The 25,246-nt window shown below is 47.1% G+C and overlaps 1 protein-coding gene across 4 annotated transcripts in view; it reads left to right on the forward strand.

Annotated features, from left to right (window-relative positions):
* The window catches only part of LOC138580891 (uncharacterized), a 414,120-nt gene that overhangs the window by 301,872 nt on the left and 87,002 nt on the right, over positions 1-25,246 (forward strand). The window contains exons 1-3 of one of the 4 annotated variants that reach the window (XM_069651789.1): positions 22,583-22,671; positions 22,782-22,865; positions 22,979-23,081. The exons of the other annotated variants lie outside the window; for them this stretch is intronic. The gene's annotated coding sequence lies outside the window, so the exon portion shown is untranslated. Of the gene's footprint in view, positions 1-22,582; positions 22,672-22,781; positions 22,866-22,978; positions 23,082-25,246 lie in introns of those variants that run through there. 4 annotated transcript variants of the gene reach the window in all.

Genomic DNA, 25,246 nt, shown 5'->3' on the forward strand with positions numbered 1-25,246 from the left:
TTTCTATCAGTTCTGTGGTATTGGTCCTACTCACTGATGCGGGTTGCCTTCCAAAAATGTGTTGCTCATTTCATCTGTACCAAGAAGTGTTTTTTGTTATGTAGTGCATCTTAAGTCAGACATAGGAAGACCTGTTTGTAACTGGTTTGACATTTATTAAAGACAAATGTCTATCTTGACATTTATTAAAGACAAATGTCTATCCCGTCCCCATTTCTACTGGTGGTGGTTCCCTATTTTGCAAAAGAATAAAGAAGGTACTTGTCTGGATGTCTTCAAATTAACAATTGTCCTCGGTCCTCAAAATTAACATATGTTCTTCCCTTGACACTCTTAGATGAGAGCTCCTGACACCTTCAGAAGGATTTCCATAAGATCACAATGTTCTTTCTCTTGTTGACAAATCACGTTCTGTAGTTTATCAAAGTTCCTCTGCAAGGGTCCAGGTATTCTCAGCCATGGGCTGCTCTGCTTCATTCACAGTATATAGGTTGCACTGTTGCTTCCCCGTCCAGGGGTCCTGGTTCTGCCAGGCTCTCGTGGGCTGCCTGGTCTTGTTGACATATGTATATTTTACTGTTCTCACCCACTCCAGGGGTCCCGGTTCTCCAAGCCTTTCATGGGTTTCTTGGCGTTGATGACAGTATATGGGTTTTAATAGCTCTACGCCCATCTGGAGATCTCTAGAGTCCAACTGCCCCCTGCCCTTTCTCTGTACTGGCAGTGTACCTGGATGTTGGTGGCGTTGTTTGGGAAAGACGGCAGTGACTGCAGAGCCACTCAGTTTCGTCGGCTAGGCGTCTTGGCTCAGGAGTGTGGGTGCGTCACATTTCCTCCATTTCCGGAGAGTTTGGTTCATCTGGCGTCTTTCCCACCAGGCTCAGCATTGTTGCGCAGGCTCCAAGACTCCTCCATTCACCACTTATAGGACGTGGTCATGCCTTCAGGTTTAATCCGGCCAGAATAACCGCATAGGCTCTGGCTGTACGCAATCTGGTTCAGGCTTGCTCTTCCTTCCTCATAGGTACGGTCTGGCTTCCTTTTTATGCTCCTCTGGCAAGAGAGAAAACAGGATTGGTTCTGCATCTCTTGCACAGAAGAGTGGGGGTTTGTAGCCAAGTATTTGCCAGTTAAAGGAACCTGGTCCGCGTACCATGGTGAAACTCTCATATATCCCAAAAACAATGGGGACTCTGTCTCAGAAAAAAGGTTAGTCAAATACTCAATAAGGACCTTCTTGTCCTCTAAGGCAGTAGATGGGGTCCCTACCAGTGTGATCCAGCTTGTCCTGTCCCCTAGGTAGTATCTTGTGTAGCAGGTTCAATTCCCTAGTCTAAAAGGGGGTGGCTCCCCGTTGAGCAGCAGGGACAAATTCCCTGGATTCGTCACAAGTGTCAGAATCCTTTCTATGAGAAGGAGTAAGATTTTACATACATTGGATGTTGATGGCCATGTTGTGTTGGAAAGGACAACTGCAGATCGTAAATTGACCACTGTTTTTAACATGTGATAGAAAGGGCCTTAATCCTTCTGTCCATTCTCTGAGCAGACATTTTCTGATTTTTATGGATTGTTAGTTGTGTAGAGAGCTGGAGAGCAGCTACCTCCACACTGTACTGGGTGGCTCAACCATAAGTATGTCCAATTCTTGTCTAAAACGTAAAACATAGGCATGCCTCTACAAGAGGAGAATCATTAGGGGCTCCAAAATGGATATAAATAACAAAGCTTTCTTACAGAATATTTATAATGAGTTGGTAAAATTTCAAATATTATATCCAACAAATGTTTTATTGAATTTATACAACTAAACAAAAGTAAATAAATCCCTACTCTAACTACCTTGAGAATGCACATATCTCCTACACGAACACAAAAATAGCCTTTAAATTTCAAATGACAATTGAAGGTTTTGAATCCAGTGGTCCAAATGTTATGGCCTCCTTTAGTGGAATGCACCATATAGCGGGGGGATCGTAACAATTTCTACTTTGTGTAACTACTCAATAATTTCTATGGAAGACAGTCTCTCACATGCTTTTTCCTTAGTTCTTAATTTTGTCATAATTTTAACGCATATTCGTTCATGAAATCCAACGCTTCGACTCCATGCATCATTGGCACTGGCAATGGGTGTCCATTGGTAGATGTTTGTGGGCCACAATTTGCGGTTCTGAGCATACCTTGAAATTGCATGACCAGCTGTGTCGCGACTCGACCAGAGAATCCCGAGTGGGCTGTCCTATCTTTTGCTGAATAGGATCTATGGATAGTTCCCTTTTTTTACAATAATTCAGTCTTAAAGTGTGCCGAAGTTCATCTATTGCAAAGACACTCCTCTCCTCATCTTGCAACATTACCTGCCGTGTGAACCAGAAGTAGTATCCATCTACTTCTGGTTCGTCATTTCCGTGTCCTGCCTGACTTCCACCCTGTTATGTGCCGTTGGGAGTACATGCGCCAGCCACAGAACGCAGAGAATGGACCCCAGTTCTGTGAGGGCTGGCTTCCTTCAGGATGGTGGGAAAGTGGGGAGACTGGGTTTGGGTGCTTACAACCCTTTTTTCTACCAGTGGCAGTTAGTAAGGGTTTAGTCCATGTTCGCGCATATATGGACTTTTCTTTTGAGAGATTCGTGAGTGGGGTCATGTAAATGTTGAAGCGTAATGGTGAGCGGGACTAGCCGTGATTTTGAGCTGAAGGGTGGTAGCCAGGTGATTTCAGTTCTTTCTGTTAGGAAGGATTCTATCCATTGTAATGTACTCATTAGCACTGCTTTTTGGATTCTTTTGATGAGGGTTGAATGGTCAGTGTCTAAAGGCCACCTAGAGGTCTAATAGTATCAGGGGTGGATGTGATGTTGCCGTCAAAGTTCTTTTTTTGGTTGTCCCAGATGGCGATTAGTGTCGCTTCAGTTCCTTTCATAGGCCTGAAGCCAACTTTTGCCTGGTCCAGTAGGTCGCTGTGTGTCTGGAATGGTCCATATACATAGGTTAATGGCACTTTGGCAGGATAGATTATGTTCGATATAGGCCAGTAGAGGGTGGCATTCTGTGTCTCTTGAGGGACCTTTGAGAAGTGGTTTAATGTAGGCAGCTTTGAAGTTCCTGTGTATGGTTTCTGTTTCCAGTTAGTGGTTCATGTGGTTGTAGAAGTATTCTGCTGGTGTTTATTTGCTGAGGATATTCTTGTAAATGTCATGGAGGCAGGGGTCTGCTGACGAGCAAACTTTCTTGCTTTGCTTCCTTAGATTAATGAAGTCTTCAGTCGAGATTAGTATGAAGTACTTCAGTGTTGTGGTTGCCTCTGGTGTTGGGTTGTTGATGATATTATTGCTTGCTTGCTTGGGCATAGTGTTGATGTTTTGGATGCTGATGATTTTGTTTTTAAAGTGGTTTGCCAGATGATTGCAGAGTTTTTGTGGGGGATGGGAATGTTATTGCAAGCTGTTGGTTTTCTTACCACATTGCTGGTGTTGAACATCTTTCTGTGTGTTGGTTACTTTTGAGATGCGTTCGGCATAGTGTGTGGTTTTTTAAAAATTATTACATTTTTTAGCTTTTACGATTTCTTTTTGATAGTCCTATCTATTTTTGGGATGCCATTTGGTCTTTCCTCCAAGCTTGTTCTAGTTTCCTGTTTTTCTTCAAGGCGTGATGGTGATGAACATCTGACAGCCATTTTCTTTTGGGAGGGGGTGAAGAGTTTATTCGGTGCTACAGCATCCAATGTTTCTGTGATCTATTTTGGTGTGTGTTGCTGTTTTAAATTATTAAATTTTTTTCATTTGGCAGTGTGTCCAGGAGAAATTTTTGAGGCTGTGAATTTCAGTCTGGTGTTGAGGGATTTCCCAGTTCTTTGCTTAACTGGGGTTAGCTTTATGTGGGTGGTTTGTGTTTCCAATGAGCATCTATTGTAAGGTGTTTCCTCTAAAGAATGTGTAATGGGGGGGGGGGGGGCATTTGTTTATTTTTTTATTTTTGTGTTTGCAGAAGATTGCATCCAAAGTGTGTCCTGTTGTCTGTTGCTCCCATTACTGTTTATCGTAGAATGGTGGATAGTTGTGAATCCAATGAATTGGCAGAGTTTGTGTTCTCTTCAAACCAGATATAGAAGGGGTGTCTACACATGTTTTCGTGAAGATCACATGTAAGTGGATGATCTGTAGATCGGTAGGAAGGAAAGATTGGATTGATGGTCCAGAGTTAGGTAGAGGAAAAGTGAGTCACAATCTGGGATATTTAATGATGGTGCAGTAGTGATTTTTAGGTTATCTTTGTATGCAACGGCTAAGCCGCCTCTTTTTGGAATTTATTTATATATATTTTTTTACTAGAGGGATTGGTGTGCAACTACCTGGATGTCCTCCATTAGGTTGCCATGAGGAAAAGCATGTCCATTCCATCTTCACTGAGAAGCTCGTATATCTCTGTGTTATGCTTTTAAAGTGACCAAGTTACAGTGAATAATTTTTAGTTTTCCTGTGTTTACATTGGTTCCTACTATCTTTTGATCTGTGGGTGGCTTTGGTGTGCAGGTTGTGGTCGGAGTCTTCATTGTTTCTGGTTCTTCATTGAGGAGCTCAAGTATGTTGCGTGTTGGGTAGATGTTATTTTCGGGGGTGATTGTGGGTTCGTAATATATGATAGTGGTGTTTTCTCGCCAGTTCCTGATGAACTGGTGGGTTGGTTCTTTAATCCTTATTACACTAGACCTCCTCCCACGTGAAAGCAAACCTCCAGCCCTTCCCAAATGGTGGTGCATTTTGGCGTTTCTTATGGGTAAGACAGGAGGAGACATTGCATCACTGCCCCTAATACCTCAAGGTAAATAAGAAAGGGAGGTGCTTATGACACCATGTAAAGAAAAAAATGACTGGGCAATGGTTCTGTGGGATCAACCAGGCCTCGCCTAGTCCGTACTGTGACAAGGTAAGAGGGCCAGTGTAAGGACGATTACCATATGTAATCTAGTCAGTACCAATAAGTAATCTGTCACAGACTTTGCTTACATGAGGCAAAGGTGCCTAAAATAGACCCTACCTACTACCCATTGCCGTCTTTTCGTATATTGCACTGCCCTTTTTTTCTGTATCTTTCAGATATACTTTCTTGACTTATAAATGCCTCATTTGCCTGCACAACTTCAGTTCTTTTTGTCTGTCCCTGCTAGAGTCCAGGCTTTATACCATTTCCAATTAACCCCGAAGAAGAATAAGTATTCTGTTTTCGTCTGTGATGAACCTTTCCACTATTGGAACAAAAAGCAGATATTGATGAGCTTTCTCCTTGGTAGTTGTGTTGATTTTTCCTGGTCTGCTGGGCAGATTAGTCCTAGTAAATCAAATGGGGTACTTCAGTCTGGACTTTGGAATATGAAAGAAATGGTTCGGGGCTTCGTACATCAGCACCGCATGGCAAGTTGTTCCGAAGTCCCAGTGAGAGCCGTCCACCAGACTTTAGTGAGTGCTGTGAAGTCGAGGGGCATATCCGGCTCGGCAGAGGGGGCTGGGTCAACTCTGTTCAATGCATGGTGATTGGGCCTGAGGAGTACAGGATTTTAATACTGCCCCCAAACTCCCCTCCTTCCCCTTCATCAGCGTTACCAAACAGGATGATGCCTAAGGTCCTAGGAATATTTTTCTTCAATTACCAGGCCGCTGTTATCGGCATGATTCTAACGTCACTTGTGCAATAAGAGTAGGGCGCTAAGCTAGGCAACCTACTTGGCACCAGCAATTCTCACTCAGCATCATTCAGACTAATGGAGCTACCGTTGAAATGCAAAGAAAACCATAAGCCATGTGGAAACGGATAACCGTTACCTTGCTTTCTCCCCCTCTACACCATCTTATCCTCGACTATAGTTATCAATTAACATTTTTAAAAGGAAAATTGCTGTAGCTGTGGCAGAAAGAACTGTGCCTAAAGTGATTCCCCAAATAAAGTGAGGTATCTACCTGGGGAGCATCTGGTCACTACATTCCAATGTATGAGGGAATATGCTCCATCTCCCTGACACCACCCATTCTTCCAGAATTCGAGCAAGATGATTTCTTCGGTCAATATGAACTGCTGATTCACAAGGCTGTTGTCTCTTGAGAGTGGAAAGATATTCATAAAACAGTCCTTCCATGTTTTGTGGGCAGGTGTTTTCCTCTGATTAGATCTGTGGCTGAGTTTACATTAATGGCCAAGGTGTATTTAATAATCTGTAGTCTGTCTCCCTAGACATCTATTCCATCTGAGGATGTTCCACTGGTTAATCGCACAGACTAAGTTTGAGGGGTCGGTGAAAAGGTTTTTCTCAGCAGCAGACCTTTTCATAAGCATGCACTCCATTCCACATAGGTGACTACTTATGCAGCATACATTGTGCAGTTTTTTCTCAAAGATATTAAAGTCATCTTTGAATGCTAGCAAAATCAACGGATCTCAACCCCCTACCCCTCCACCCCCCCAGCTCTAACCTCAGATTGGGTAACAGTGCAGTGTACCCGAACATGTGACCTTTGATGGCCTCTGTACAACAACTGTTGTTTAATGTGGATGGTTCCTTGGAAAATGGATGCCAGCAAGAAGACCCTGATGCTTCACCTCACCTTGCACAGCTAAAAGATGTTTGGTCTTCAGGTAGTGGACCTTAAGGAACACATCTGCAGAACATTCCATGAAACATGTTTCCCAAATAAGTTGCTGCTCTTCCAGAGCAAAGGTTCCAATGCAAGGGTGTGGGAAAGATGGCCTTTCATGGTAGGGGACATTGGTCGGAAGGGTGGGATAATTCTTGAGAATGGTGCCAACTATCTCCCCCCTAAAGAATTGGTGTGCTCTGCACTTAATGATATATGATGTTTATTTATATAGAGCCTATACACAATGTGTTTCAAAGTGCTTCAAGGCAAGGGAGGAAACAAGGGAAAATACAATGACATTCTTATAGGCCATGAACAGTAAGGATGTGAAATTAACTATTATACTCGGCCTGACGACATTTCAGAAGAACTAAGACATGAGGAAGGGAGGGGGATAGTGGGAAGGAAATGGAAACAGACCGGCAACTACTGTGCTAGGCCTGGTAGAGCCGGTGAAAAACAAAAGGTGAGGGAGAGGGGTGCAGAAAGGGAGGAGAGCAACAAAATAAGCGACTATCGTACTAGGCCTGATGACATTTCAGATGGTGCTGGAGGGGGGTGGGAGTGAGGAAAAAAATAAGTAAGGGAAGGGGGGAGGAGACAGACTAGGTTGCTATCAAACTAGGTCCAGCAACAATTCTGATAGAGTAAGTGCATAGAAGAAAGTAAGGGAGGAGAAGGGAAAAGGAGAAGGGAGAGGAGGAGGGAACCGAGAGACCGCAGTCAAAAAGAGTGGAGAAGCAAGAGGGGAGACCAAATACAATTGCAGAAGTCAGTAGTAACAGATAATGTTGCAACCCAGGATACAAGATGAAGGATGGGAACAGCATGATTCAGGGCCACCATGAGTACAAGATACAAAGGAAGTCAAGCATGAGAGTTGAGAAAGGGTGATGCACCGTGAATCAATGAAGTCCATAAAAGTCAAATCCAGCATTGGCCACAAGATGGTGATGGTGAAACCAGAATGTATCAGGACAGACTAATGGAGTAGGCTGGTGGAGGGCTCGAGGGGGTGGGGGGGGAGAGCAGGATAGAAGAATTGAGCAAAACAGGAAACACCTGTGTGAGAAGGGTGGGGGGGCACAAGGGAACATCACGGGAGGACCAGAGGTGGTGGGGATGGCGTGTGGGGACAGAGGGGGCTAAACACATGTTGGTGCATGCTTACCTGCTGTCTGAGCAGGGGGTCGGGCTCTGGGTCCTCCTGATCCAAACAGGAATTGCCCTTTTCTTCGTCGTCCCTTGATCGAAGAGTTAAGCGCAGGAAAGAAGAGGCAGGGCTAAGAAGGTGGGTTGTGCTTAGGCCAGGTGACCTAGATCCACTTGCACCTGCTCCCCATCTGCAAAGGAAAAGAGGCTGGCGGGCTCCTTAAGTAGGGAAAAAGAGCAGCAACCAGGAAGGCACCAGGTTGGCGGGGCTTGCTAATTGGGGGGAAAAGAGGACAACCTGGAAGGTGCCAGGTGGGCGGGGCTTGGGTCAGGTGACCTAGATCCACTTGCACCTGCTCCCCCTAATAGAGGGTTTTTTCAACTCTCAGCGTTGGCTCAACCAACTGGCAGCATCCCTACCCAAATTTCAGCAAGCCAGTCAAGCGTAAGGCAGTGCATGATGACATATGTGCTCTTCTGACAGAGAGAGAAACTCCTTCCCCATGAAACAGGGACAGGAGCCTAATCCATACTGTTCCTGGTTCAGAAACAATCCAGGGATGATGGACCTATTCTAGATCTGAAGATGGCAAACTCTGTTGCCCATTCAAGATGTTGACTCTGTAGGCCGTAATTCCCTTGATACAGCCAGAAGATCATTTGGCATCCATAGATATTGTGATCTCATACCTGCATGTCCGAGTGTAGCCTTATTATCAGGTCTTTAACATTGCTCTGCAACAAATCCTTTCTAGTTTGCAGTCCTCTACTTTGCACTGGCCACAGTGCCCTGTGTCTTTACCAGGTTGAGAGGACTGAGGTCTTCCTGAACCTTGATAAGGAGCTAAGTGCGGGTTCTACCCTTTTTAAGGCTCACAAGAGTCTGCTATGTCCTATTAGAACATAGATTTCCCTTGAGCAAAGCAAATGCTACCTGATCCTGTCTGGGATTGATTTTCATCAGAGGGGCCCATTTTCAACCGTCTGGGTCATGGACATCCTTTGAGAGAATTGAGTGACTAGATGCCTGCAGTACTGTCCGTCTGAGCTAGCAGAGAGCTTCCTTCAGGCAATGGCTTAAGGTACAAAAGAGGATGGCAACATTTACATGTGTGTGGGCCCATGGGCCTCATTTCATTTTAAGCCCTTAATCTGTGACTTCCTCAGTCTCTGGTCTTCAAGTTTCCAAATCTAGGAGTTGAGTTGATGACCCCTGGTCAATCTCCCACAGGTAGAACCTGCAAGGCTGCCTATCCCTGCCACCCATCCGATGTGGGGTCTCGCCCCTCCATCAGCTTTGTAGCCATTTTGGGTCCCTTTTGGTGGACTCCTTTGCCTCCAGATTTCAGTGCTCTGCTGGTAATATTTGTATCAGATCTTCTGGGCCCTGGACAGTGGGTGCCTTCTTAATTCCATGGCTAGCGGGACTACTTTATGCTCCTCTGCCACACCCCTGTTTCTTCTGGTCCCCAGTGAGCAACAGAAGATTTGGACAGAATGGATAGAAGTCACTTTAGTTATACAACTATATGGCACTGTCAACCTTCGTATCCTCTTCAGTGCCAGTAAGCTGAGGGGAAACCCCCCCTGTTCCATTTATTGATTTCTCATCCCTCTGCAACAATCACTTGCCAGCCTGTAACTTGAGATGTTAAACCTCCAGACGCAAGTTCTATATGCGTTGCCCTTTGTGTTCAAGAGGCAAAGAAGCCTTCTATAATTGTTTGTTTGCACCACTGGCAACATTTCCTATTGGTGTACACCGAAAATTCCCGCGCACATGGGGATTGATTTATTCCTTATCCTAAATTTGTTTTATTTTAATATACTACTGATGCATTTCAAAATAACTGACTGGAGTGGAGGGTGGAACTGGTTGAACCCCCCCCCACCCCACTTCTGAAGTTGTTCCACAGCTTCATACTTGACATCTCAGGAGTTGCTCAATGGTACAGCCTTCGATCTCCTAGTTTTAAGGGATGTGCTGGAATGCATCTTTGCGCACCTACTGGAGGTGCCAGAAGTGTTCTCATGGGTAAAGTGGCCTAAATGGTTGAGGTGGTGTTCTTGGTGACAAGAACATCTGGTCACAGAATTGGAGAAATTGGTGTTTTCCTATGCCATTTAACCCTAGCTCCACAGCCCTCCATCTAAACCCTTCTCTCTGTTCTGATGGAGGCCCCTGCAACTGGATAGGATGTGGTCAGGACATTAATGAGTTTAGCTAGCCATTTAGCCCAGTTGAAACCCATTTTGCCACCTCCTGGGACCTCTGAGAACAAAATCTGAAGACTGTGCCGCCAAGCACCAGCTGGCAATGGAGAGTAAACGTTGATGTCCAGTCGATGTAGTAGTATTGCAGTTTCGTGTAAGACCACCCCATGCGTTGTATCTCGGGATGTTGCCATTCTGTCGGTGGGTCTTCCTTAATTCCTTCTAGAATGTTCCTGCCCTCCTTTCATTAGTCCTCTAATGTCAGCCATCAGTTAAAGGTGCCTGCTGTTGCTTTCAGTACCAGAGGCATCTTTTGGTGCCAGAGGGCGGTTGGGAGGTTGGGGGCTGGATGGGTAATAGGGCGCCAGTGGGAGGCTAGGGAGGGGGGTCACACTGGGCACCAGGGGAGAGCCGGGGGTGGGGGGAGACCGCCCCTGCCCTTGGCTCCGCCACTGGCTGGTTTGTTTGTGACGAAGAAACAAGATGTTACAGAACTTTACCTTTTCCCAGGCCTCAAACTGTTCTTGACCCCTTGACAGCAGAACCAAAAAATTACTACTGCGCTCTTCCTCCCACACCACTACACATTCACCCTCCTTACACACGGTACCAGTCTTGTCGCATTCATTCTTTACACGGTTCTCTCTATGCCCATGTCTCACAAACATGCACACTCAACAACAAACGCTCTCAAACCAATGCCTCAATTGCACCAAAACTGCTCTACACAATCTACCGCTCCTTCCTTCCTCCTTCTGGTCTTTTGGTTGCCTTCCACCACCTCCTGTGATGACATCCGATACACCCACACTTCTGTTTCCAGCCCCCTCCTTAAATAGCATGCCGCTGGTTGGCCCTCTTTCTGGAAGTCGGTGAACCTCCAACCCGTTGAAGTCCATGGTAGCCTACTGTTTCATCTTCTGATGCAGGAATACCTGTGATTTTTGCCAGTCCCGTTCACTGTGCAGTTGCTCTCACTCTCGACTGCTCTGCAGCAGTGATCAGTTCCCTGCAGCGCTAGATCGTTGCTTCGTTTGGGTAGGCAACTGCTTTGGTTGTTCTGGTTTTTCAGCACAACCTCCCCCCTCCACCCTTCCCTCCACATTTTCGGTCTTTCGAAATGGCAAAAACACTGATGGGCATAGGCATCCGGAGACCAGTCTAGAGATATGGTTCTTTAAACGCATGCAGCCACAAAAGGGGGGGGGGAGTTGGGGTGTCTGGGACAAGGGTCTGTTTACTGGATCTTTCCTTGGGACCAGGGTCTCTCCGACCTCCCCCCTCCCCCGCCCCCCTCCTTGGACCTGGAGCGATGTGCTTTACCTCTGTGGACAAGGTTAAGGACCTGTCTCACTAGAGCATCAAAGCTGGAAATCTGACTGCTAGTATTGTAGAAGGATGTGCTCGTACAGCGAAATAATTAATTTTTTCTATGATTTTGCTGCCGAGCGACAGTTGCCCTACAGGTAAAGTTGCCCAAATCCAGTGAGGATCTAGCATGTCTTCAGAGCATCTGAAAAGATGCCTTTTTGCTGCGCATTGATAAAGTGGAGGAGGGGGTTATTCTCTTCCCCAGTCATAGATTTAATAATGCTTATGGATAAGATGTTGTGGTAGGTGGTGTCTTAGAGGGTGGTGAGCATGGTGTCCAGTTCTTCCAGGGAAATGTTCAAATTTGTTCATCTTTGTATGTCCTGCGAGAGGACTGAACGGATGTTTATAGTAATGTGGTTGTCTGATTTGGTCCATTTCTTTCAATAAATAATGGCATTGACTTTCTACAGACTGCAATATTACGGGTTTGTGTAGGCAGTTGATGCAGTTCTTCATTACCTTGAAGTGTGTTTTGTTTTTGTTGGCAATGGATGAGGTGAAGCAAATTGAGCTGTTTTTTTCTTTCCCATGAGGTGGCAGGTCCTCCCTGGGGTTAGATGCAGGAAAGGAGGCACCTGTGCTCACCTTCACGTTTAAAGGATTATCTTGCAGGCACATAAAACGTTAATTCGTATAAAGCAGCACTCGGCAAATGTTTTATTGTCACTCTTTCCCTCATTTTTAATTAGGGAGAGGTGCAACACTTGGACATATTGCTAGGGACAGCATGTCTTTAGTATTTTTGTTCTGAATTGGGGTAGTAAGAGTGTAGGTTTTTTGTTTGTTTGGCACAGGCTATATAGTCTTGTTTTTTTCTTTTTTTGTTTTGTTTTTTATTTTCCATTGTTGGGGGGGCAAGTCCTCCGCAGGTTGGATCCCAGCAGTAAGGGGGCCGCACTCTCATTCACATCTAAATAATGATCTTGCTTTCACGTAGCACTGTAATTCATACACAGCAGTACTCTTCAAACTTTCTATCAATACTCTTGAGCTCATTTTTACTTAAGTGTGGATTTACTTTTCAGTGTGTGCTTCAGCGGGTGTGAGGATACCATTGTCTGGCTAGGATTGATTCTTGGGGCCCTTAAATGCTGCCTTAGACCATTTGGATTCCTTTAAAAGTTAATGTACTTCCAGAGCCAAGGGCATTAACTAGTTTACACGAGAACCTTTAAAGTTGAAAAATGAAAACTGGAAATGACAGTGAGATGGATCTGTCGTCTGCAAGATTAATTGAAATGTATGATTTTTACTTGAAAATGTACAAAACCAATCCTAATTGCAAAGAACATGTGTTTTATGATGGTTTAGTGTCAGTAGGAAGTTCCCAAAGGGAACTCTTTCTGTACAATTTGAGGATTTGGAGAACCTCCGGAAATTCAAAGCATAGTGACTCTACTCCACAGCTGTGAGAAGCTAATTGCTTCTTTTCTTTTGTAATGAAGCCAACAAATCTACAAGATCTTTCTCAGAGTTGAGCAATATTAATCGGGTACTTTCTCTGCTTAGTCCCGGCCCATCACAATTTTTACCATCCACACACTGGTTGCATTTTAATAACTAATGGAAGGCAATAATCCCTCCAGTTTAAGAACCATTGCCCTCCTACTATTTCCAAAACTTCAACTCTTCATAATATCTTTTGAGCTGGTATTTGGAATTTTTCACCATTTCTCAAAACAGGCTATGTTTAAATTCAGCAGTAGTCGCTCCTCTGTTGAAGGAATCTCCTTCCAATCATTCCATTTTATCGACCCATCTCAATCTTGCTTTTCAAGTTAACTGAGAAAGCAGTCGGTCAGAAACCGCTGGCCTATTTTGTGGTTGCAACGAGATTCTAGATCAATATCAGGCAGGATTCCCGATGGCTAATGTGACTAAGGTATTGTCATGTCACGCGGGAGACTGGGGTCTGCCGCTCCCATTTCCTCCTGGCGAGTCTACCCGCGCGTTCGCGTCTGGGGACTCGCCGGGAGGGGAGCAACGGATTACAGGGCCGGCGGCCTTCGGCGCATGCGCGGAGGTCCTCTCTCTCGGTTCCGCGCATGCGCCGTGGGGGCTTGCCTTCCAAGCCTCGTTCTGGGTTCGCCGGCGCCCGGAAACGGAACGGTTTGCGTTCCAGGCCTCTCGGGCGCCGGCGGCCCATAAAAGAGGCCGCGAGTCAAAGCGGGCCGCGTCTCAACGCGGTTCGCTTCGCTTTCCTCGTTGTTCCTGCCCAGCCTTACCTGTGGCCTGTCCTGGGCCTACCTGCCTCCAGCCTTACCTGTGGCCTGTCCTGGGCCTACCTGCCTCCAGCCTTACCTGTGGCCTGTCCTGGGCCTACCTGCCTCCAGCCTTACCTGTGGCCTGTCCTGGGCTTACCTGCTTGCCTCCAGCCTTACCTGTGGCCTGTCCTGGGCCTGCCTGCCTCCAGCCTTACCTGTGGCCTGTCCTGGGCTTACCTGCTTGCCTCCAGCCTTACCTGTGGCCTGTCCTGGGCCTGCCTGCCTCCAGCCTTACCTGTGGCCTGTCCTGGGCCTGCCTGCCTCCAGCCTTACCTGTGGCCTGTCCTGGGCCTGCCTGCCTCCAGTCCTTACCTGTGGCCTGCCCTGGGCCAGCCTGACTCCAGTTCTTATCCGGGTCCTGTCCTGGGCCTGCCTGCCTTCAATCCTCACCTGGGTTCGGCCCTGGGCCAGCCAGCCTCCAGCTCCTACCTAGGTTTTGCCCTGGGTCAGTCTTCCCTCAGCCCATTCCGGAGTTCTGTCCTGAGTCATCATTGTGTAGAGGGGACTTATCCCACACTAGCCTGCATTCCCCCTGTTCCATCTTGGGCACGTTCCTACAGTTCTCTAATTGGCCAGACAACTAGTTCCAACTGTCCTCACTCTTTCCTGTCTTGCCTGACTCTGAATCTCATCCTGTGTACCATTGGAACTATCTGCACCAGCCAAGCTCCTTTGCCTACTACGAATACCTTTCTGCTACACTGGTCTATCTATCAACTGTCGCTGCACTGAGGTTCTTGGAAGATTCATGGTCTGGACAACAAGCTCTACCTGGACTATGGTTCCCTCCATCTGAGCCTACATCCTCTTGTCACGCTTACCTGGGAGAGTGCCTTTGTGACATTGGGGGTTGGTCCATCCTTCACCCAGTTCCTCATTTGGGTGGTGGAGAGGCTGATTCCTCGTGCCGCTATCTCATCAGTTCCTGGACTCCAGACTGGCGACCTCTGCGAGACCAACCACCAAGACTACAGGTACGCGGTCCTCTCGGGCCAATCAGTTTGACAGATTGAGACGCCTTCCTCCTGATTCAGAGATGGATGAATCGCAGGACATGAGGAACGAGTTGCTAGCGCTCAGGGCCGAGATGACCGCCCTGCGTCAGGAGAATCAAACATTACGACAAATGATAACGCAAGGAGCACCTAGTACCTCTCAAGGAGAGGGATCATTGGCTCATACAACACCCATCAAATTCGACGGAGACCCTAGACGGGTGGCGGAGTTTTGTAACCACTGCAGAATACACTTTCTCTTCAGGTCTACCTACTTCAACACTGATAGGGCCAAGATTGGTTACATCTTGGGGAACCTAACTGGGAACGCATTAGCTTGGGCAACTCCGTTTGTGGTTACGAACAGTCCTATTTTGAATGACTTTGCTGCCTTTGAAAAGGCCTTTCTTGAGGTATTTCAGACGCCGAACCTGGCCTCCGTTGCACAGAATCAATTGATGGACTACAAACAGGGAAGCAATGACGTCATCACCTACATCAGCCGTTTCCGACTTTTGGCTACTGACTCCCAGTGGCCCGAAATTACACAGAAGACACTGTTTCGTCGAGGCCTGAGAGAGGAGTACAAGGATGAGTTACTTCACAACCCTGAACCCGAGAGCCTTCAACTCTTGATCGATCAAGTACTCCGAATCGACCAAAGGCTAGCCGAACGAAAGGCTGAGAGACGTCGGCTTGACAGAAGCGGTCCCCGGACAACCAACACACCTGCTGGTTCGTTTGGGTCGACCGAGTCCGGACCTGAGCCCATGCAAGTAGGAGCCATGAGGGGACCTTTGACGGAAGAAGAGAAGAAACGAAGGAGGTCTTTGCGTTTGTGTCTTTACTGTGGAGCAGCTGGACATTATTTGGGTACGTGTCCTTTGCGTCCGCAGAAGAAGAAGTCGGGAAACTAGGAGACCTGTCGTATACAGGAAGGGCAACGACAGGTCCCATTCCTTCCTCAGACCCTTCTGTTATTTGTTCTATACGTCTGCCCATGCAACCAGCGGTACTACAGACCCTGAAGGTCCGAATTAAACTACCAGACAAGAACCTGGAAGTATCCGGTCTACTGGACTGTGGGGCTTCCGGCAATTACATCGACGAAACGTTCGTCACCAGACATAAGATACCACTCGTTTCCAGACACACGCCTCTGTCGGTGGAGCTTATTGATGGTACTCCCTTGTCTTCTGGACCCGTTAGACAGTTCACAGTTGGACTGACCCTTCTGATTGCTGATCATTACGAGGAACTAGCCTTTGATGTTATCAAGTCACCGAACTATAAGATGGTTTTGGGATTACCTTGGTTGCAACACCACAATCCTTTGATAGACTGGAGAACCCAGACCTTGACCTTTTCATCCGAACGGTGTGCTCAAGAATGCAAGCTACCGGTTCCCACCAGGACCGTCTCGACTTCACTAATAACGGACAGCAATGGGGTTCATCTATGTTCCACGTCTCTGGTCCCACAGGAATATTCCGAATTCAAACAAGTGTTTTCTGAACCTGGCAACATACCCCTTCCTCCACACCGTTCTTTTGATTGCTCCATTGACCTGCTACCGGACCACGTTATTCCCCATGGGAAACTATATGCTTTGACACGTGACGAGAAGCTAGTTCTTCAGGAGTATTTGTCGGAGAGTCTAGAAAAGGGGTACATTGTGCCATCGAAATCGCCTGCAGGATTCCCCCTGTTTTTTGTAAAGAAAAAAGAAGGTACATTGAGACCCTGTGTCGACTACCGGCAGTTGAATGACATAACAGCCAAGGACCGGTATCCTTTACCCTTAATTCGCAGTATCCTTGAAACCCTGCATACTGCGCGAATCTTCTCCAAATTGGACCTCCGCGGAGCTTATCATTTGGTGCGCATCAGGAGTGGGGACGAGTGGAAGACAGCTTTCAAGACATCTTTTGGGCATTTTGAATACAGGGTTATGCCTTTCGGCCTATGTAATGCTCCCGCTGTTTTTCAACGATTCATGGACTACATCTTTGGTGACCTGTTAGGATTATCCGTTTGGGTTTATCTGGACGACATATTGATATTCTCTAAATCCTTAGACGAGCATGTGGAACATGTTCGTGAGGTCCTTCATCGGCTGTCCGTCAATAACCTGTTCGCCAAAGCGGAGAAATGTAGCTTTCACCAACCCAGCATTGAATTCTTGGGATTTGTTATCAATCAAGAAGGCATTGGGATGGATCCCAAGAAGGTGCGAGCCATACAAGAATGGAGACATCCACACGATATCAAGGCTCTCCAACGCTTCCTGGGATTCGCAAACTTTTACAGGCGCTTTATCCCACAGTTCTCACAGATCTCGGCGCCCCTCACCAGGCTAACCAGCAGCAAGATCACGTTCGAATGGGATCTCGTGGCTTCCCGGGCTTTCGACGTATTGAAGTCGGCCTTTATGGCTGCCCCGATCCTGCGCCATCCCCAGGAAGAGTTGCCTTACATAGTGGAGGCCGATGCTTCCAGCTTTGCTGTAGGGGCAGTCCTTCTTCAGAAAGATCCTATCACGTTGGTAGAACATCCAGTAGCCTATTATTCTCGCAAGTTGAGTCCCAGCGAACGAAACTACGCGGTGATTGAAAGGGAACTGTTAGCCATCAAGACCGCATTCGAGGAATGGAGACATTTTCTCCTCGGAGCACGCTTTTCTGTGGAGGTGCGGACAGACCATCGCAATCTGCAATATCTTCGCTCTCTGCAATGTCGGACTCCTCGTCAAGCCCGGTGGGCCTTCTTCTTCTCTCCGTTTGAGTTCCATGTTACTTATATCCCGGGAACCTCCAATACGAAAGCGGATGCGCTTTCCAGGTCCCTGGAAAACGTAGATGGGACGCCCTGTCCAGAACAGCCACTGATTTCTCCTCGCCATTTTCTGCTGGCCTTGTCCTCTCACCTTAAGTCCATCGCGGAAGCCACTCGGTCGGACCCAGAAAGAACGTCCCTTCTTAGTCGGCAACTAGTATCAGAACGAGACGGACTGTTGTTTTTTCAAAGAAGACTCTACATACCCAGAGGAGCCATTAGAAGGGGCATTCTACACGGATTCCATGATTCACCCATAGGAGGACATCGCGGGGTCAGAGCCACTCGAGAGTTGATATCCCGACAGTTCTGGTGGCCTGGTTGGGCGACCGAGGTCCAGAAGTACATTGACAGCTGTCCAATATGTGCCCAGTGCAAGGTTCCCAGAAGACGACCATTGGGTTTGTTAATGCCCACCGAAGTGGCTCCCTATCCATGGCATACCATCGCCACCGATTTCATTGTGGATTTGCCTCCATCTGAAGGGTACACCTGTATAATGGTGGTTGTGGACAGCTTCACCAAACTGGCCCATTTCATCCCATTCCGGAAAATCCCTACAGCTACTCAAATGGCTTCAGCGTTTCTGCACGACATCTACCGGTTGCACGGCCTACCGGAGAAAATCATATCGGATAGAGGTACCCAGTTCCTTTCATCATTTTGGAGACAGGTGTGTGGTCATCTGGGAATACATAGAGCTCTAAGCTCAGGCTATCACCCACAGACAAATGGGCTAACCGAAAGGACCAATCAGACTTTGGAGGGGTACCTCCGCTGTTTTGCCAATGCCACACAGTCTAATTGGAAAGGTGGGCTAGATCTGGCCGAAGTATCCTACAACAACACTGTTCATGCCTCCATTGGAGTCAGCCCATTCTTCTGTTCCACTGGTCTACATCCTCGGTTAATGCCTTTTCAACCAGTTCCATCTAGTACTGTTCCCTCTGCTGATGGTCTGGTCTTACACATCCGGGAACAGCAAGAACTTGCACACAAGATCTTAAGTGAAGCCAAGGATCGGATGAAGAGACAGGCAGACAGGAAGAGGAGTGCAGAACCTAATTTCCAGGAGGGCGACAAGGTGTGGTTGTCCTCAAAGAACCTGCCTCTCCGCAATCTGCCCGTCAAACTGGCCCCTCGATATTTGGGACCCTTTGTTATCACCAAACGGTTGTCCTCTGTAGCCTTCCGTCTTCACCTACCCTCTTCCTGGCGTGTACATCCCGTTTTTCACGTGTCCCTGTTAAAACCCTATGTGGTCGATGATTATGGCCGCACCTCTCCTCGTCCGGCCTCTGTTTTGGTACAGGGGGTCCCTGAGTTTGAGGTACACGAGATCTGTGATGCCCGGTACCGTAGAGGGGTGCTCCACTATTTGGTTGACTGGAAGGGGTACCCGGCCTGTGATCGTACCTGGGAACCGCGCCAGCACGTGCATGCTCCCCGGCTGATACGTGAGTTCTACGTACGGTTTCCCTGGAAGCCTGGGGCCCCGGGTCTTCCTGGGAGGGGGCATAGTGTCATGTCACGCGGGAGACTGGGGTCTGCCGCTCCCATTTCCTCCTGGCGAGTCTACCCGCGCGTTCGCGTCTGGGGACTCGCCGGGAGGGGAGCAACGGATTACAGGGCCGGCGGCCTTCGGCGCATGCGCGGAGGTCCTCTCTCTCGGTTCCGCGCATGCGCCGTGGGGGCTTGCCTTCCAAGCCTCGTTCTGGGTTCGCCGGCGCCCGGAAACGGAACGGTTTGCGTTCCAGGCCTCTCGGGCGCCGGCGGCCCATAAAAGAGGCCGCGAGTCAAAGCGGGCCGCGTCTCAACGCGGTTCGCTTCGCTTTCCTCGTTGTTCCTGCCCAGCCTTACCTGTGGCCTGTCCTGGGCCTACCTGCCTCCAGCCTTACCTGTGGCCTGTCCTGGGCCTACCTGCCTCCAGCCTTACCTGTGGCCTGTCCTGGGCCTACCTGCCTCCAGCCTTACCTGTGGCCTGTCCTGGGCTTACCTGCTTGCCTCCAGCCTTACCTGTGGCCTGTCCTGGGCCTGCCTGCCTCCAGCCTTACCTGTGGCCTGTCCTGGGCTTACCTGCTTGCCTCCAGCCTTACCTGTGGCCTGTCCTGGGCCTGCCTGCCTCCAGCCTTACCTGTGGCCTGTCCTGGGCCTGCCTGCCTCCAGCCTTACCTGTGGCCTGTCCTGGGCCTGCCTGCCTCCAGTCCTTACCTGTGGCCTGCCCTGGGCCAGCCTGACTCCAGTTCTTATCCGGGTCCTGTCCTGGGCCTGCCTGCCTTCAATCCTCACCTGGGTTCGGCCCTGGGCCAGCCAGCCTCCAGCTCCTACCTAGGTTTTGCCCTGGGTCAGTCTTCCCTCAGCCCATTCCGGAGTTCTGTCCTGAGTCATCATTGTGTAGAGGGGACTTATCCCACACTAGCCTGCATTCCCCCTGTTCCATCTTGGGCACGTTCCTACAGTTCTCTAATTGGCCAGACAACTAGTTCCAACTGTCCTCACTCTTTCCTGTCTTGCCTGACTCTGAATCTCATCCTGTGTACCATTGGAACTATCTGCACCAGCCAAGCTCCTTTGCCTACTACGAATACCTTTCTGCTACACTGGTCTATCTATCAACTGTCGCTGCACTGAGGTTCTTGGAAGATTCATGGTCTGGACAACAAGCTCTACCTGGACTATGGTTCCCTCCATCTGAGCCTACATCCTCTTGTCACGCTTACCTGGGAGAGTGCCTTTGTGACATTGGGGGTTGGTCCATCCTTCACCCAGTTCCTCATTTGGGTGGTGGAGAGGCTGATTCCTCGTGCCGCTATCTCATCAGTTCCTGGACTCCAGACTGGCGACCTCTGCGAGACCAACCACCAAGACTACAGGTACGCGGTCCTCTCGGGCCAATCAGCTTGACAGGTATGGATCACATGCATTCGGCCCAATTGAGTGCGTGCCGACCAATGCAGCCTTCGCCCCTAGCATGGCAGTAATGTTCATGTCCGAATATGAGCAGAAATACATTTTGTACGCAATCGACCCTTTCTTGGGCAAAATCTTCCACTGGTTTCGATACATAGATGATATTATTTTCATCTGGAAAGATAACGAATCCTCTCTGGAAAGCTTTTTGAACTGGATCAATGAGCAAACGGAAGAAATTAAGTTCACATTCAAAAGCAATGGAGAAATCAATTTCCTTGACCTGATCAGTCCAAAAGACAACAAACTGACATGCTCCCTGTATAAGAAAGAAACAAATAGAAACACACTTCTACATTACAGGAGCAATCATCCAAGGAACTTACGGGAAAATGTACACTGTGGACAGTTTGTGCGACTAAGAAGGAACTGTACAGAGCTGGAACAATTAAAAAAACATGCCCAAGACCTACAGACCAAACTACAAACACAAGGTTATTCGAAAAAATTGGTAAAAAATATGGAAAAAAGAGCACATTACACCCCACCGGAATGCCTCCTTACACGGAACACAGTAGAACAACAACCAGTGACCTGTGTAACTACCTTCGGACCCAACACCACAAAACTAAAGGCACTAATGAAAAAAGCCTGGCCCTTGGTTCAGTGAAGTTTACCGGAGGAGCCAATAACAAGAATGGCCCTAAAACGGGGCAAGAACCTGAAAGATGTATTAACTCATGCCAGACTAAGTAAGAAATCACAAAGGACCGAGATGTGGAGTATGAGGGAGGTCGTGGGGCATCATCCCTGCGGTACTTGCAATGTATGCAGACTAACCAAGAAGACTACTTCATTTATGATTGAAGATAGAGAATGGAGTATCAAACACTTCTCAAACTGCAAATCCAGCAATGTTGTCTACATAATTGAATGCCGTTGTGGGCTCAGATATGTCGGTCAAACTAAGAGACAAGTTAATAAACGGACTGCAGAACACAGATCGCGTATCAGATTCAGAACACATACAGCCCCAATAGTGTCACACTACCTCGAATATAAGCACATCCCGGACGACATGCCATGGTGGGTAGCAGACAAAGTCCTCAACACTATCAATGCCACGAATGCATTGAATTACAAAGCGCTATGGTGGATTTTTAAATAAAAGTCTACAACTAGAGGATTTAAGGAAGCAGTTCCGTCCACCCCATACTGACAGATTGACAAATTGGCCATCAAATGTCTATAGAAGACTTAGATCTTCAACAGACCCTGTGGACAGCAGGCTGATATATTTCTTACACTATAACCCCAGTACGTCTAGCTATATGTACATGAACCCACACTGCTATAAACAGAATTGGGGTTGACAGAACATGTTAATTTTTAGATAACCAGCCATCATGTACTAGTTGGAAGCCTCTGTATGGGTTCACTGATGGGACACATGTATGTTACTCATTTAGTTACGTTTCTTTGATATTGTGGAGTATTCAGGTGCTAATATGCTTCATTGGGTTGCTAATGCAGCCGAGATAAACCGGCACCATGTACCAGAAAGTAGTTAATCTGTGACGACTTATGTGTGGGAGTCTACATGGAGGAGCACTTTTTTCATGTTACTTTGCCATACTGTTGTGTATCACAACCTGCCACTTGGCCGTGTAAATATGATATACAATTCTTAGATCCTATCAAATCCATGACTATATATGCTTTATCAGATATTCATACATGTTTAAGCAACCCTCACAGCACCCTATCACAGGGACTGCACAACCAGCTACACCCACGCCCCTGTTCCACACCTAGGGTGCCATGCCAAACCTCTGCGAAACACTCCATATGACTCCTGCATGTACGCATCTATTTAGACTCATCCGTTGCTAACGACAACCATCAATGCGCATGCACGGACCTCTGGGACACTGCCCCGCCGCGCATGCGCTCTTCTACCTTGCGACACAGCTCTCCACTCTTTACCGAGTGCTGTACGCAATGGCATTGCATCACAGCCTAATCCTGTGAGCTCACTGACATTCTGCAGCATGCATTACCAAGTTTTACATACTAGGTAAGATCACAACTCCTCTGGGTTTTTCACCCCCACCGAGCCTCCTGAAAGGGGCCTCTTTCGAGCCGCCAAGATTATCGGCGTACCTCCTCTCAGGTCATTCTAACCCTGCGCCTCTGGTTTCCTTACAGGGATCCACATATACACGAGGCTGACTAACCCACGCACATAGATTTATCAACGCTCCTGGCGATGACTGCCTCCATCCAAGAAAAGGTACATTGTTTCAACTATCTGAGACTCCTTTTTACAAGCGAGCCACATTGCATGTCTATGCCAGTTCCTTCTGCCCTTCTTCTTTCTAAGCCCATTTTTCTCCATTGCAGGCTTCCGCTATGCACAGCCTTCAGATGTCCAAAACAACCGCTACTGCTTCACCCCTCAAGTAGCCCACTACAGCAACAGCACAGGTACTGCCCGTGTAACCTTCACCCTACCTCTGCATTTTCTATGATATCTACATAGATCAATTGAAGAACCCCAATACTTATATCAGGGTTTTTACTCTTTTGCCCACTTACAGCTCCTCGGGACAGCTATTTTCTGCCTGGCAAATTGGAGTACAAAAGACCCAAGACTCTGTTTCCGCATCCCAGGAAGACTTATTTAAGAGTCCACTAGATCAGGTCAGTTTCACGGCTGGGCAGCCTTTTGGTCAATAGGCTACCTCCTATTTTTCCAATATTACAGTTATTAGATTTGTGTATATATACACATGCTTTTATGTATGAATTGGCAGCACTCTAGAAGAGCCACACTCTAACCATATCCATCTTGCATGTTCTCTCCTCTAGGGAGACCCGGTCTTGGCCCCAGATGAAGGCTTACAGACCAACCTGCCGAAACGTCATGGGATAGAACACCTTTGGTGTTTTGAGTAATCCCCACTTAGCACCATCTACAGTTAATTTTATATTAAGTCATTGACCGATGACTAGGTCACCCCACAGCCTGGCTACATTGACCATTTAATGGCACCTTGGGAAAGAGAAATATCAATACAAGCCTCAGACATACTTGTTCGTTATTCTCTTAATTTTTGTTATAAGAATTATGTATTGAAAACGGTCACACATCTATATATGTACTATTGTATGTTTTTGTTACTGCACCAGTTTTGAATATTATGTTATGCACTGAAGATGTTTTCTATATAATTGAAAAGGCAAAAAATAACCTTAAAAAAATACAGATGCTCTGAATGAACATTGCACTGCTTCACAAGCTAAATAATTAAAAGCTGTGTGAGGTTAGTTTGGTTGCTCCTCTATCTTTTCACTCTTAATTGATACAGAACATTTCCTGTAAAAAATGAAAAGCATGATAAAGTAAGGACTATTTACATTAAAAGGCTTGTAAATACCAAAATGTGTGGTAGGACGCCACCCTCTGTTTCAAGTATAATCAGCTTGTAAGTCCTTCCACAAACTTTGAGCTGTCCCCTACGTTACCTAATGCAGTAATGAAGCCTGGGTACTTTTGTTCTGTCGGTCACACTCCATACTCAGTAATAATTAATATCTTGCTGTAGATATTGAAGTTTGTGGGTGGTTTGAGTCGCCCTGTTTGTAACCGAATAGAATTTAAGTGTTGCCAGTCGCATTACTGAGTGCCTACTGGTAATTCAGGTCTGGATGTAGGAGAGCATCTCAGGGGGTCCTAATCTCTCTTAAGCATCACAGATTTGGGTAGCTGTGAAGCCTGGTTTCTACACCCTCCAACATTTAATGGGGATATTCTATATTTAGAATATGTATATAAAGTTCAGGCCATTATAACTCCAGTTGTATTTTGCTAATAGTACATATTTCAGACTGCTCAGCTACCAACTGAGTTGACTACAGCCCCTTCAAAATACAGTAGCTTAGATGCTACAGCATTTTGAGTATATCTGACCACATCTCGGTTAGGTTGAGGCAATTACTCTGGGTCCCTGTGGAAGAAGGGGTCAAGTTTGCCACTGTATTTAGTGCAGAAAGCCCTCTGATTTGGCTCCTAATTTTATGAGGAGTACATATTAAGTATATCTTTGTTTACTCTGTAAGGTCCAATTCATTGTGGCTCCTTCAGATTCCCAAACTCAGATTGATAAGTACAGGTGGACTTCCTTCTCAGTTTGTGCAGTGCCTTTGTGGAATTCTCTTCTGTTGGCTATTAAAGCACTTATCGTTGCCAGTTCAGAAAGGCTTTAAAAATCCCTCCTGTTTCAACTAAAACCTGTTATGTCATGTACTGCTATGCAGAGTTCAGGTTGTATCTGTTGGATTGGCTGTATAGAGCTAGGAAGCTACTCTGTTGCAAATGTGCATTCTTTTAAACCAGATAGCATAACCTAACAATAAGTGTAGTCCTACAGGTTCAGGCGTTGAAATAGCTGAGAGCCATTTGGCTCCGGTGACTAGCCTAGGAGATCTGGTTACCTTGATGCCAACTGCTACCAGCAGCTACATTTAGCTCACAATGTCAACTGATGTCTGTGAGGAATCCGGCGAACTCATCCCTTTTTCCCAAGGGGTAACCTGCCTGTGATGCTAGGGAGGTGAGCCCGCTCCACAACACCCTCCCCAGGGTTTGAGGCAAGTGCGACCTCCCTGGGAGAGACTCCCCCTTTTGGGGACACAGACTCATGTTCCTGTGAGGAACTCCCTAAGAAACCTTCCAACCATAACTCTTCAAATACCTCCAGTAACAAAAATTAGAAAGAACATGATACATCAGGGTTTGAAATTGTCAGGAGCTGGGACTTTAGCTCCTGGTTGTAGCCAAGGGGAGCCTGGTTAGCTTGAAACCA

This window comes from Ambystoma mexicanum, chromosome 3p (genome assembly GCF_040938575.1).
Source record: "Ambystoma mexicanum isolate Mex_15411 chromosome 3p, UKY_AmexF1_1, whole genome shotgun sequence".
NCBI lineage: Eukaryota > Metazoa > Chordata > Amphibia > Caudata > Ambystomatidae > Ambystoma > Ambystoma mexicanum.